This window comes from Musca autumnalis, unplaced genomic scaffold, assembly GCF_047663935.1.
Source record: "Musca autumnalis isolate F117 unplaced genomic scaffold, ASM4766393v1 scaffold_3, whole genome shotgun sequence".
NCBI lineage: Eukaryota > Metazoa > Arthropoda > Insecta > Diptera > Muscidae > Musca > Musca autumnalis.
Genome location: NW_027411866.1, coordinates 80,946,553 through 80,961,046, shown reverse-complemented (window position 1 = coordinate 80,961,046; position 14,494 = coordinate 80,946,553). Strand labels below are relative to the sequence as shown.

The following is a 14,494-nucleotide window of genomic DNA, read 5'->3' as shown; positions in this document are numbered from 1 at the left end:
CTTGAAAAAAGCACGGCCAAAAATTTATTCCGGCACGACACGCACAAACACGTAAAGTAAAGCAAAGTGCTGAATGAGATTGGTTTGCAATTTGCTTAAAAAGACAAGAACACAATAACTTTGTACAGAGTTTTAAGGTTCTAATAGCGGCACTCTATTCGGATGAACATAGTGGACCATAAGTTCTCTGAGAGAAGTAGTTGTCTACTATGACAGCTACGCGTTCTATGACAGCTAACCTAACTTAGTATACTCAAAAAAGAAACGCCCTGTTAATGAACAAACTACTAACTAGTTCTCATGTAAATTTCCAATATATGGTACTTACCAATGAACATATAAATGATTTAAAATAATTATCAATTGCGTATCCGATTTTTTCATTCCTACCGTTAAACCCAAAAAAAAGATGCCGTCATCGACGATTTTGTTTTACAATTTTTGAAATTGGCAAAGAGGACATAAAACCAGCAGGGAATTATGTCCATGGACATAATTTTGTGAATTATGTGGGAATAGAAAATTGAAATTTAATAATATTGAAAATTTAATTTGTTGTCACAGTTCCACACATTTTCCAAAATTTCAATTACGTTAAAAAAACTGCATAATCATAAATTGCCAGCCAAAGGTGTAAACATTCACACAATTGCCACCCCGCCAGCTGGTGTGCACTTAATTTTCGTATATTCCACTTTTTTGTTATGATAGTGAACGCCATAAATTTGGGGATGTCCTTTTGATGTGCGACCTAAATAATTGGTTTTCACGCAAAAAAGAGAAGGACAAAATCATAACAGATTTCAACATCAAAGGGGAAATTCGCAACAGATATTCAAAATAAATGAAAATTGTGGTTTTTTGGTAGAGTGTCGGAGAGTCCAACAAAATCCCCAATCAAATAACGCAATGTATTTTTGTGTCATATAGGCATTCTCCCCGGTCTGGATCTATGTGTGCATTTAAAAAACAAGCGATTCTGAGATTGGTTATTCTGGTTCTTTTTTTTATACCCTCCACCATATGGAGGGTATAATTAAATTTGTCATTCCGTTTGTAACACATCGAAATATTTGTCGGAGACCCTATAAAGTATATATATTATTGATCAGCATAAAAAAACGTTGTGGCCTCAATATTCCACCGAAATTGCTGAAATTTGGTATTAAGACTTCGTTGGGGGTACTCAAACTTCCCCTTTAAATTTGTCATATAGCCCCCATGGAAAAGTACCTCCCGATTTTTCGTATTTTGAAGGTTGTGTCTTCAATATTCCACCAAAATGGCTGAAATTTGGTATATAGTCTTCAATGTGATATAAAACTGTTCTCCAGAAATATGTCTGTACAGGTCCACGCTTTCATGTTGCCCCATTTCTGACTAAAATTCGTCGGTATAGGTCCACGTTTCGATATAGCCTTCGGATTTTCGTAATACTGAAGATTGTGAGGTCAATATCCAACCAAAATGGCTGTAATTCGTTATTTCGTCTTCCAAGAGTTATAAAATATTCCAGAAGAGTATTATCAGTATAGGTCCACGTCTTCCTATATCCCCATAGAAGCTTACTTCTTGATTTTCGGTATTTTTTTTAGTTTTAGCCACATTCTCTTACCGAAATATAGGAAATTTGGTATTTAGTCTTCTTTGAGCCTAAAAACTTTCCGTCAGAAATTTATCGGTATAGATCGACGTTTTGAAATAGCCCCCATAGAATGGTGCCTCACATTGTTTTACCGAAATTGCTGAAATTTAGTATTAAGTCTTCTTCATACACGAAAGGAAACTAATTATTCCATTTTACTTCAATACAACTTGTGGTGGAGGGTATAACAAGTGCGGGCCGGCCGAACTTAACGCCGTTCTTACTTGTTTTTGTTTGCTCAGGGTATTATTTTGTACTACATTCATATTTATAAAAACGTATGAGGAACGCAGAATTTATTATAAAAATGGTTCATATTTTATTATCAGGACTATTTTTTGGTTTTACTTAAAGAACTACCCTCTAACAGTATGTTGCCGAGATTTTAATGGAGGTACGGCATAGGTACGGTGACCAACCGTGCTACAGTACAGGTGTCCGTACTCTATATATCCTCTATTTTTATTGGTCGTATTTCTCTATTTTTGATTTGTTTTACAAATACATGTGAATGCATAAGTATGTAATCAAATGTGTACAGGAGCTACTATATAATTTAATTAAAAAATAGTTTTATTGTCTTTCAAATAATTCTCCAGCATGACTTATGTTTTTTTGCATGCACTCAAACCACTTGTCGAAACACCTTTTCCACTCGGATTGAGACACCTACAAAACATGGTTTTCCAACACTTCAATAGCGTCATCTAGCGATTGCTGTTTTGTATCGGGCTCGTACGCACCTTCATTCTTCACCTGGGACGATTCTATAAACGTCTTTCGAAGCGATCGAATTTTTTTTAATTTAATTTTTTGAAACCTTTTTGCGGCCGGGTGTTCATGCAATATCGAATGTAAGCTGGTGGAAGAAATGCCCAAGGACCCCTCTATCTCACGGTATGTTACATGACGATCTTGAATGATCAGTTCACGCACGGCAATGTACATTTAAATTTGTGACTAAAATGTTCACAAAATCTTAAATCGGGTGGTACCCTTATATGAGGGGCTTTACCAAAACGTGATCCTGTACTGTCTGATTGGTACTTGTTATAATATTTTGCACCCCTAGCGAAGATTGAATTAAAACGTGGACCTATACCGACAAATTTCCAATGAAAAGTTGAATACCCCTAACTAAGATTGGTTGGATATTGAGGCCACATCCTTCAAAATATCGAAAATCGGACCTGGACCTATACCGACAAATTTCCAGTGAAAAGTTGAATACCCCTAACTAAGATTGGTTGGATATTGAGGCCACATCCTTCAAAATATCGAAAATCGGACCTGGACCTATACCGACAAATTTCTGGTGGAAAGTTTTTACCTTCACCAAATGCCAAAATCAGCCATTTCGTGATAGATTGAGGTCTAAACTTTTAAAATGCCGAAAATCGGGAGGTGCCGTTCTATGAGAGCTATATGGAAACGTGAACCTATTCCGACAAATTTTAGGCGGAAAATTTTATACCCCCAACGAAGACTATATACAAAAATTCAGACATTTCGATTGGATATTGAGGTTACAACCTTCCAAATACCGAAAAACGAGAGGTACTTTTATGCGCGGGCTATATAAACACGTGGACCTATACCGACAAAGTTCAGATGGAAAATGTTATATCCAAACAAAGACAAAATGCCAAATGTCAGCCATTTCGGTTAGATATTAAGGCTACAAAGTTCAATCTAGTGAAAATGGAGAGATACGCTTCTATGGGGGCTATATAAAAACGTGGACCTATACCGACAAATTTCAGGTGTAAAGTTGTATGCCCCCAACGAAGACTAAATGCCAAATTTCAGACACTTCGGTTGGATATTGAGGCCACAAACAGTTCAGTTCTATGGGGGCAATACCGACAGATGCCATGCTATGGGGCTATGTCGGTAGCCTAATATTCCGAGCTGTATCTTGAATTCAACAGACAGACGGACGGACAAGCGGACATGGTTATATCGACTTAGAATTTAATGCTGATCAAGAAAATATATATTTTATAGGGTCTCCGACGAATATTTGGATGTGTTACAATTATACCCATTGTAAAATGCGAATAGATGTGCAAAGAGTATATGAAACTCTACAAACTGCACATTGTTACTACAGCGGACAACCTGCTGGTGCTAATACCACCCATCCAAGCCAAAGAGAACTGCATCCATGCTTACCAGCTTAGTGTACCACTTCATTGCTCCTACCGCCATATTTTCGATATTTTGTTGGTTTTACCCCTATCGTATGCAATTTTGATCTTGGTCTTCGGTCGAGGTATAAACATTTCTTGCCGAAAATGTTCAACGAACCTCCACGTTTCGGCATACCACAAATAGCGGTATTTTTGGAGTTCAGCATCAAAAAATGTTGATATTTGGTCTTCCCAACATTTCTTACAGAACAAATGGTAAATATCCATGTTTTGAAGCACGATACATGGCAACATATGTATATATACTATTGATTGGCGTAATTTCGAATCTTCTGACTCGCGGTACTAGAATATGATAGAATATATAACACAACCACATAAAAGGCATTTTTGCCGTTACTTGTGGTCACAAAATTAACATCCGAATGTATTAACTTTCCCAGATAATGAACCAAAAATAATTGCAACACTCGAAACCACTAATAATCGTAGGCAATTTCGATATTTTTAGCTTAAATATTTAAAACTTAAAACTTTTAAATATTGATAAAACCAAACATAAAATGTTACTTTCGCTTCTCGCTAAAAAATTGAAAAAAGTTGGAAATAAATAAGTCGACAACAAAAGCTTCCAATGAAATTTGAGAAAACAATTAACTTTCTTCAAAATATATTTTTGCAAATTTTCGCGATATCTAAAAAATAAAATATGTCAGATCCTTCCTTGGATAAATATCAACATTTTAAGACAAACGCGAAACAAATCGGTTGTAAATTGGTCGTTTTTGATTAACGTACGAACGCCATTTCAGTTTTATATAATAGATATACACATATCGTCTGCTACGCACGGAAATGTCGTAAGTCCATTTTTAGAAATTTTTCAGGAGGAAGAGAAAACCTTCTACCGCTTTCGTTATTAAATGCTCTGTTCCAGAACCTACAAGAAGCTACCATTTTTTACTACGATAACGTTTTTTTCTTTTATGTTATCGAAAAAAGTAGTGAAAATTTGTAGATTCTTACAGTACTGGAACAGACCAAAAAAATTAATTGTGGTGGTAAAAACAGTATTCTTCGTTTATTTTTTCTGCTTCAATACCTGTATTTTGTTTGATCAAATTCCATCGCGTTTGGGAGATAATTGGATATTTTTGGACTTAAGACCCTTTCTTTTTCAACTTTTCAAAATTTTGTCTGCGTCTATCATAAAATGATGTTGACATTTTTTTAGTCCACACAGCTTCACAGAAGTCTGTATCCAAATACGAAAATTTTGTGCGAACATTTTTCTAAAAATCGTACTTTTCGGGCCTAATTTTTACAATTGTCATTTGCACATTTAAGATTTTTACGTTCCGGGTCGCATAAATCATTTCTCGCGAAAATCCTTCTACAAAACCGCGAGATACGAGAAATTCCAGAGTACGAAAATCACCTAAAATTGTTTTTGGAAATATCGCGTATTTTATCACTGATACAGCAGCTACATTCATTTTATCCCAAAAATTGCGGTTGATGCTACATCCACGGTTCTTGATTGATCGCCTTGAAATAGATATATATCGATGTAGATTTTCATGGTGACATTAACGATATTTTATAGGTTTTTTAATGCTAAGTTGCAGCCGATGCTACATCTTAGGGTCTTAATTATATTTCGAAAAATATATACAAATTAAAAGATATGGTCATGCTGTACATTTTGTGGTTGCATGATGAATGATAAAAATGAACGGCCACACTAGCAAGCAACAACAAAGCTGTCATTCTGAACTGACAATGTGTACCCAGCTTAAGAAGCATAATGATTTATTTCAAAAACCCGATAATTTTCCTCAATGAGAAGAAGCCTTCTATGTGATTTTTTCCAATATTTCAACTCTAGAATGCATGTGAAAACTATTTTTTCAAACCAAAATTAATTTTTTGTTACCCAAATATGTGCTTATTTTAGCTATAACATCCAAACGATTATCCCAATCTTTATAATATTGGTCTCATTTGATTCCCCGTGAAGTTTTGATTTAAAGCTAGTTATTTTGTCATTTTTGGCGATTAAACGGACCTATATTTTGAAAAAAAAGTTGGATTACATTTAAAATTTTGTAAATTTTTGTAAATTCCGCGAATACTGAGTAACATTTTACAAATATTATGCAATCTACTGACTGGCGTCCCTTCATGATAAATTGTGCTCATTAAAATAATTACCGTTTTTATAATAATTTATTCCTAAAAGAAGAAGTAAAACCGTGATAAAACCGGATTTGTACTGGAGAATATTGTCTTAACCTATATACACAAAAATTGTTGATGTAGCGCGAAAAGAAAAATTTAAATTTTTTGAAAATGGAATATGAAAGAATTGACAACATTTCCCATTTATACTTTACTCAACAATGTGGAAAGGGTATTATAAGTTTTTTTACCCAATATTCATGTAACATCGGTAAAGCTAACTATCTATTGCTCTGTTCCAGAACCTGCAAGGAGCTACTACTTTTTACTACGATAACATATTTTCCTTTATGTTATCGGGAAAAATAGCAAAAATTAGTAGATTCTTGTAGTACTGGAACAAACCATATGTATGTTCTTCCGTCCATTAAAAATTGTAATAAATTGTCAGGAAATATTGTGGGGAGCAGGGCTTCGGAGTCGGAGTTGGAGTCGGAGTCTGGAGTCGGAGTCTAGCAAATTTTGCTGGAGTCGGGCTTTTTTCACGACTCCGACTCCGGGCAACAATCTGTTCTACATTTATCAAAATTTGTCAAATCAATTTAATTTATTTAAATGATCATAGTTTAAAAAAACTCTTAATCTCTATTTTGACTACAAAATGCATATCGGAAGCATTTTTGGGTCAATTGATTGGAATAATGTTTGCGTGCTCAAAATATACTTGGGGAAGATCTTTTAGAAGATTTACAGGTCATTTTAAGGAAGACTCACTGGTCTTCTCTTGTTTTTTATTAGAAGTCATTTATGTCTGTTGGACTTCTATGAAAGACCTTGTAGTACTTTAAGGGAAATCATACGAAAGACTAATCACGGTGCCCCTTAACCAAATTTAAATGGAAGGAGCTTACACCTGAGAAGTTTTCGCAGATTCTGAAACTGCAATAGCCGGAGGGCTCTTTTAAATAAATCGCGGTCAAACTTCACACTTATAGGGGATTTTTTAAATTTTCACTATTTTGCTTGAAAACCGCAAGTCCTATGGAAATGGGTGTAAAGAAAATGTTGTAGCAGTGAAAATTTTCTCTGCACTAATTTTATCGTCTCTTTATAAAACTATACCATGACTACAATTTACCAACTTAAACTTAAAAGTCAGTCTTGTAGAGAATATAATTTTCTTCAGTCCCATTTCGATAAGACTTGCCGTTCCCAAGAAAAATGGTGAAAACCTAACAATAAAAACCTAAAAATGTGACCTAAACTTCTATATCTCAAAAATGGTAAAACCTACGAAATTGTAAAGCTCAATCCTCTAGTGACTTTTTGCAGAAACAATATTTTCTTTAGCCCCATTTCGATAGGACTTACCGTTTTCAAGCAAAATCGTGAAAACATAAAAATCCCTAAAAATGTGAACTTCAAGTAACCTTAACCACGAAAGTGTATGTTAAGGGGAAATATGTAGGTTATTTTGGTCTTCTATCACGATGCGGTGTTAAAATATCGTTAATTTTCCATAACTCAAAAAATTACAAAGAGTGTTACCGGACTGTAATTATGGTAATTTGATATTTCGAGTCGCATTGGGTACATAAGTCAAATTCGTAAAATTGTAAATATATTCGTATGTTGGTGTTTAGGTAGAGAAACCTTGTAACGATACCGTCCGATTGCAGTTGCTTTGAAGGGTTTTGCTACATGTTCTGAAGTGTGAAGTATACTGAAGTGCTTGTTACTTTGTATTCCGTATTGTCAACGAAAAAAAACGAACAACTATGTTTTGGTATCCTCCCAATGTAATGTATCTTGAAAGTTCAAACTGTGACAGCCACCTCATACTGGCCTGGCTGTGTTTTTGGCCACAGAAACAATTCATCTTTTTATTGGTACCACACCCAGCTCATGCAGCATAATTCTATGACGGCCTGAGTACTGCATTTTGCACAAAAATCCACTTTATTTCTTTTTATTTTTGATATTTCACACAAATTGTTTTTTGTTTTGTTTTCCTTGGCTGGCAGATAATAAAAATGTAAATAAACATCTAATTTGACATCTGTTCGATCACAGGATTGCCAACAAGAATTTTTTGTTAGCTGTGGTGAATATACGAACATGGAGGCAGATTACCAAATCGGACGATTTATTTGACGCACAACTATCGTACGATAAAAGATGTAATATTTCAAAGATTATTCTTTTACAAATTTATGATTAATTACATAAATTGTAAGCACAATAAATTAATATTAGTTATTATTTGTTATCTTCTTTAAAAATATACATGCAATATTGGTTGTCGATATCATTTTTTTCATAACGACAACTCTCGCGCCTCCTACACCTCATCGTTATGAACTACAACACCAAATTTAAGTTCCACCAGTGTTGTGAGGAATATTATATTTCAACTCTGAAACTTCAACTCCATGAGGATTCTGACCTTGGAGAATGTCACCTTGAAGTTTCTCCAAATGAATTTGTCCCATTCATTGTCAAAAAAGTTTACAAGAGATCAGATGTCAAAAGATAATGTGACAAAATTTAAAATAAAGGTGTAACGAAAAATTCACAAGTTAATGTGTGTATGAAAATACATTTTTGTCATTAATATAATATTAATATTAATTGCATGTGTATGTTTTGTTAAATAGAATTGGAGGCAACACACACATTCATACACCCACTTTTAAAGATTTTTTTTAAACGCATCTTGTAAAAAAACTTTGCTCGGGTAAGCATAATTATTAAACCATTGGTTAAAGATATTGGCATATTGCTAAATATAACAATATCCTTTGTCATTAATACAGGATATTGTGTTAAAATACCCTTTTAAAACCACCAAAGGATTGCCTTGTTAACGCGCCAAATATATGTGTTCGCGACATCTACACAATATTCCGAGCAATTTTGGGGTTAGATAACCTCACCTCTCACATAAAAGCAACCCCACAAAAATTACACCACATGGTTTGGAAAAATGTTGGATTACAAATTATAGAAGTGAGTACACAAACCTATGAAGATAAGGTATAAAAAAATCAACAAATACGTGTAAATATTCCGAATCTACAACAAAAAAGTGAAAAAGAGTAAAATATTTTAAATTAGAAACATAAATTACATTGAGACCCCCAAATATTCAAAGGTTCATGTCTTTTTTTTGTCTTTAAACGTTTACTATACACGTGGTGTAAATCCACTATAACCCATAACCTTAAAAATGCTAAAGCATAACTTTAGGCTCTACAATTTGTCTAGTCCTAAATGAGTATTAGGGTTGAGCGACAAAAAAGATTTAAATTGAAAATTTGCACAAAAAAATTAGAAAAATTGAATATAAATTATAAAAAAATACATATTTTCATACAGGTGTCAAAATACACATGTATGAACATGACATAACCCTAAAAAAAGAAAAATTTGTCAAAAAAGGGAAAAAACTAAATAATGAAAAATGCCTAAAGAAAGAAAATTAGTTGTAAATGTAAATAAACTAATATGATAAATTAAATGTAAAAAAGAAAAAAACTTATAAGCTAAACAGAAGTAAAAATTTAAAAGAAATTTAAAATTAAAAAACACTTAAAATCGAATAAATATTTTATATCTATTATGCATGCATACAAATAGTAAAGAAATTATATATTTAACATTATTTTGTAAATTCACAAGAAAATTGATTATTGAAAATTTATTTAAAAAAAAAAACATTATTTTATACGATTAATTGAAAAGTTAAATTGTTAAAAATGTTAAAATTTATAAATATAGAAAAATTGTCATGAATGATATATTTTAAAGTAAAAATGTGTTAATTTATTAAAACAATGGGCTGAAAAGTCATCAGATAGTTTTGCATGCTTTTATGGGGTATTTCCAAATATATAATTTTTGGCAAGGAAATACCAAAGGATGACTGTAATACGTCATAAGGGGTGGGTAGCCAATGAGGTGAAGATCTAACCTCACATAAGATGGAAATCTATCGAACATTGATTTGGAATTGGATGACCACAAGGTAATGTATTAGGGTACATCCGTCTGCAATGTTGTTTTTTTGTCTTTTATTTCTGAAGTCTAAATTTCCGATAAAATATGAGAGTATATGGTACACTATTTTTAAATGGACAGTTAAGCGGAAAAAGAACCTCCCCATTCCGGCGAGCTAAGCCGCAGCCTAACCACCTCAGTACCATTTCCGCTCCCACTGACTGTCACAAAACTGAAATTACGGTAATTTAAGTTGTGAATTTTATTGTATCTATTTTGGGAGTCGACTCCGGAGTTGGAGTCGGAGTCGAGAAAAAAATTGGACTGGAGTCGGAGTCGGAGTCTGACCAAAAATGGCTCGACTCCGAAGCCCTGGTGGGGAGGTCGAGATTTTAAGTAAGGATTGGGTTTACGACAAAAAAGAAGCTTACAATTTATCATGATGATTAAAAATATATAGAAAAGAACTGTTGACCTCTCCATTGATGCACATTAAAGTAACGGTTAAATAACAGAATTGCCAAATATATATGTGGATTAGTTATTCCATTATAAATTTTTTGAGGTAAACTATTCCACTGCACCGAAAAGTTCAGTTACAACCATTGATCTCAAACCGTACAGATTCGTCACTTTTTTGAAGAATTGAACGTATTTGAATGTATGATTCAAATACAGTCGAAATCGCTTATAACGTCGTCGTTTATAACGTCATAAATAAATATTGCTTATAACGTAAATTTTTTGTGAAATATTTGAATTTTACTATTGGTTATAATGTCGAACCAATTATTCTACAACCAACTATAAATTAATTCAATAGTGTGTTTTCGACGCTAATAATTCTCATATACACTTTCGTAGTTTTTTCGATATAAATGCAACATATACGAGGGCGGTTCGGAAACTTCTTAGCCTATCAATGAAAGAGAATAGTTAGTTTTTCAAAAATATTTTTATTTTTCAATATAATCTCCTGAAACTTAAATACACTTAGTCCAACGCTTTTCTAGCAATTCTATCCCTTGATTAAAATAGTTTTCCTCAAGGTCTTCAAAATAGTGGTTTACAACTGTAATTGCACCTTCATTTGTGGTAAAAAGGTTGCCAGCAAGGAAGTTTTTTAGATTTGGGAGCAAGTAAAAGTCACTGGGAGCTAAATCAGGAGAATAAGGTGGGTGGTCAAGCAACTCGTACTTTAATTCGTTGATTTTAGCCATTGTTAAAACACTCTTGTGCGCTGGTGCGTTGTCTTGATGAAAAATTATTTTTTTGTGTTGTAAGCCAGGACGTTTTTCTCGAATTTGTACATTTAATTGATCCAAAAGGTTGCAATAGTACTCTGAATTTATTGTTTTACCCTTTTGCAGATAGTCAATCAATAAAATACCTTTGAAGTCCCAAAAAACCGTTGCCATAACCTTACCAGCCATTTGAATTGTTTTTGCCTTCTTTGGGGCACTTCCTCCAGCTTCAGTCCATTGTTTGGATTGTTCTTTTGTCTCTGGAGTATAGTGGTAGATCCATGTCTTATCAACAGTTATGAAACGACGCTTAAAATCCATTTTATTTCGCTTAAAACGATTCAAACAAGCTTGATAAATGTTCATTCTTATGCGTTTTTGATCGACTGTTAACAAATGCGGCACCCATCTTGCAGAAAGCTTTTTCATCTGTAGTTCTTCATGCAAAATTAAATGGACTCGATCATTATACCCTACACCACTATGTGGGGAGGGTATTATAAGTTGGTTTTGGCCAAAAAGTTTGTAACGCATCGAAATAATGGTCGTAGACCCATACATATATATATCAAAATGAATGTCTCGACGAGCTGAGTCGATCTGGCTATGTGTGTCCGTCCGTCCGTCCGTCCGTCTGTCCGTCTGTCCGTCTGACCATCTAAACATTGTAATCACGCTACAGGTCGCAATTTTGATCGGATCGTCACGAAATTTTGCATGTTGATAGGGGTCCCGGAGGGGAAGAAGCCTATTGATTTTGGTGATGGTCGGGTAATATTTAGGGGTCGGAAAGGGCAAAAAACTTAGGTGGATAAAATGACAACGTTTTTTTCCAAAGCGAATATCTCAGCTTCTATACGGGGTATACCAAAAGCAAAACCTGACAATGAAAGAAGAAAATATCACCTTTATAATGATGTAAAGCAGGTGCTCGTAGGTAATCAAACAACGAAGATATAACAATAGTAGCAAATAAAACCCCAATTTTCATTTTTGCGATTTTAATTATTTTGACGAATATCACAGCTTTGGTTGAAAACTTTCCAAAAGCAAAGTCTGACTATGAAAGTAAAAGATCCCGTCTTTACAATGGTGCAAACTAGGTCGGCGTAGGTAACCAAATAACGGAGATATCGCAATAGTCGGTAATACATCCCATTTTTCTATTTTTTTGGAAATCACGCTACAGGTCGCAATTTTAATCGGATCGTCACGAAAACTTGAGGGTTAATGGGGGTCTCACAGATGAAGAAGCCTATTGATTTTGGTGTTGGTCGGATAATAATTAGGGGTCGGAATGGGCAAACACTTATTTGGAGAAAAGTCAACATTTTATTTTAAAGCCAATATCTCTGTTTCTTTTAGAGGTATATCAAAAGCAAAACCTGGCAAGGAAAGTAGAAAATATCACCTTTACAACGATGTAAAATAGGTTGTCGTAGGTGGTCAAATAGCAGAGATATGACAATAGTCGATAATGCATCCCATTTTCCGATTTTCTTGTAATCACGCTACAGGTCGCAATTTTGATCGGATCGTCACGAAATTTTGGGGGTTAATGGGGGTCCCAAAGAGAAAGAAGCCTATTGATTTTGATGATGGTCGGATAATATTCAGGGGTCGGAATGGGCAAACACTAATTTGGAGAAAGGTCAACGTTTTATTTCAAAGCCAATATCTCTGTTTATTTAAGAGGTACATCTAAAGCAAAACCTGGCAAGGAAAGGAGAAAATATCACCTTTACAAGGATGTAAAGCTGGTTGTCGTAGGTGGTCAAATAGCAGAGATATGGCAATAGTAGATAATTTTTTTGTAATCACGGTTTTTTTGTAATCGGTCGCAATTTTCATCGGATCGTCACGAATTTTTTGGGAGTTGATGCGGGTCCCACAGAGGAAGAAGCCTATTTAGTTTGGTGATGGTCGGATAATATTCAGGAGTCGGAATAAGCGAAAAGCTTATGTGGAGAAATGTCAACGTTTTTTATGCGAATATCTCCGCTTCTGGTTCGAGTATTCCAAAAGGAATACCCCTCAATGGCAGAAGAAAAGATCTCGTTTATATTGATGCAAAGTATGTTGGCGTAAGTGAGCAAACCGAGATATTGCAAAATTCAGTAATATACCCAATATTTCCATTTTTTGTAATCACGCTACAAGTTGGAATTTTGATCGGATAGTGACAAAATTTTTGGGGGTAGATGGGGGCCCCACAGAGGAAGAAGCCTATTGATTTTGGTGATAGTCGGACAATATTTAGGGGTCGGAATGGGGAAAAACTCGTTTGGAGACAAATTCAAAGTTTTTTCTTTGTGAATATATCGGCTTCTAGTAGGGGTATACCAACGGCAAAGCCTGTCTATGGAAGAAGAAAATATTACCTTTACATTGGTGTAAAGCAGGTTGGCGAAGGTGGTCAAACAAGGAAGATACCACAATAGTCGGTAATGCATCCAATTCTTCCATTTTTTGCAATCAAGCTACAGGTCGTAATTTTGATCGGATGGTCACGTAATTTTGGTTGCTTATGGGGGTCCCAGAGAGAAAGAGGCATATTATTTTTGGTGGTAGTCGGATTATATTCCCTAAAAGAAATGTTTACCAGTTAAAAGCTTATGCGCCGGGGTAGTGGTGTAGGGTATCACATGGTCGGCTCCGTCCCGACTATAGCCTTTGCTCACTTGTTTGAGATGCCCATGATATTAGCAATTTCACGCACTTTTATTCGTCGATCATTTAATACCATATCATGCACTTTGGCTACAATTTCTGTTGTTGTTGCTGTTTTTGGACGTCCACTACGTGGTTCATCTTCAATGCTTGTACGACCACGTTTAAATTCAGCAACCCCATTTTTTACTGTTGCATATGAAGGAGCACTTTCACCTAACACATTCACCATATCATTATGAATTTCTTGTCCCGATAAACATTTTTTATGTAAATATTTAATGACAGTACGCATTTCTAATTTTTCCATTGTAAAAAATTGCGGATGAGTCTTTTTTGAACACCTGTTTCTATATGAAGGAGTTGCCAGATCGAAACAAAATTTAAGATGTGTTCATAACAGAGATGGAAGTTTCCAAAACACTTAACTTTTTTCTGTGTATTCCGCGCTTTTTGTGCTAGGCTAAGAAGTTTCCGAACAGCCCTCGTACTCGTAATTATACAATCTAGTTTTGATAGACTCGCCATACCAAAAGATGAATAACAAGGAAACATATCTGAGAAAAAACTGGTGTCAAAAAGTCAAAGATAAAAGCAAAAGA

General features: G+C 34.5%; 1 long non-coding RNA gene across 1 annotated transcript; it reads left to right on the top strand.

The window, feature by feature from the left end:
* The first annotated feature begins 7,616 nt into the window (after positions 1-7,616).
* On the top strand, positions 7,617-9,460 carry LOC141399236 (uncharacterized). The gene is made up of 3 exons (XR_012411798.1): positions 7,617-8,563; positions 8,637-8,716; positions 8,796-9,460. It is a non-coding gene; the product is annotated as an uncharacterized lncRNA (long non-coding RNA).
* Positions 9,461-14,494: the final 5,034 nt, after the last annotated feature.